The sequence below is a fragment of the Haliotis rubra genome, unplaced genomic scaffold (assembly GCF_003918875.1).
Source record: "Haliotis rubra isolate DU_JTF1 unplaced genomic scaffold, ASM391887v1 Scf725, whole genome shotgun sequence".
NCBI classification, from domain to species: domain Eukaryota; kingdom Metazoa; phylum Mollusca; class Gastropoda; order Lepetellida; family Haliotidae; genus Haliotis; species Haliotis rubra.
The window spans coordinates 500,920-501,866 of record NW_025767441.1 but is presented as its reverse complement, the minus strand read 5'-3'; positions in this window follow the sequence as shown (position 1 = coordinate 501,866).

Sequence of the window (947 nt, the reverse complement as noted above, 5' to 3'; positions counted from 1 at the left end):
TTGTAATGTTTTTATGCACAAAATTGCTGACCCCCCAAGTACATGTGTGCAAAATTGATGACCCCCTCCCTACCTCCCCAGAACAAAACACAGAGGAAAAGGGCAGACAATTATTTCCGCCATCACCTAACTGTTCTGTCATAAAAAAAAAATACTAAATGCAAAAGCACGTTGTACCTTCAAACAAAACAAACGTCAATCTTGGAGGAAATGTGTCTCCAGAATTAATTCATGCACGCGAATGTCGAAGGTATGGGACATGGTGCAGGGAATAAAAAGCAAAGGTTCAAAATCTGCTGATAATTTAATCACTGACAAATCTAACATTGCAACAAAATTCAGTTTTATTCCTTTCCTTTGGAAGTGTTTCATCTGTATGGATATATATTACTTTTCTCATATGCACTGGCATTGGCTAGTGGTATGCTCGCAAAATGGAATATCCCTTACATTTTTTAAGGAAGTGGAGTGAGTGAGTGAGTGGAGTTTGACGCCGCTTTTAACAATATTTCAGCAATATCACGGCGGGGGACACCAGAAACTGGCTTCACACATTGTACCCATGTGGGGAATCGAACCCGGGTCTTCAGCGTGACGAGCAAACGCTTTAACCATTAGGCTACCCCACCTCCCCGATATAAGGAAGTGGAAGTGGTGATGCACTCTCAAAACACTCATTATTATCATATAAACATTGATCGACTCCGATATATCTCCCAATATTTTCAATCGAAAATTAAAAATAATGTTCCCTACATTTTTTTAAGAGCATAAAAAATATATATTGTTTTAATACTCGTGACAATTTATGATAGTAAAATTCCTAATGTAGGAAGCGGACGTACAATTACCAAAACAAGCCCACAAGCTCTCCAGAAATAGGCACAACTGGGGGCATAAGAGCCGTTATGTAAACAAACACACAAAAAAATAAAATAAATTTGAAC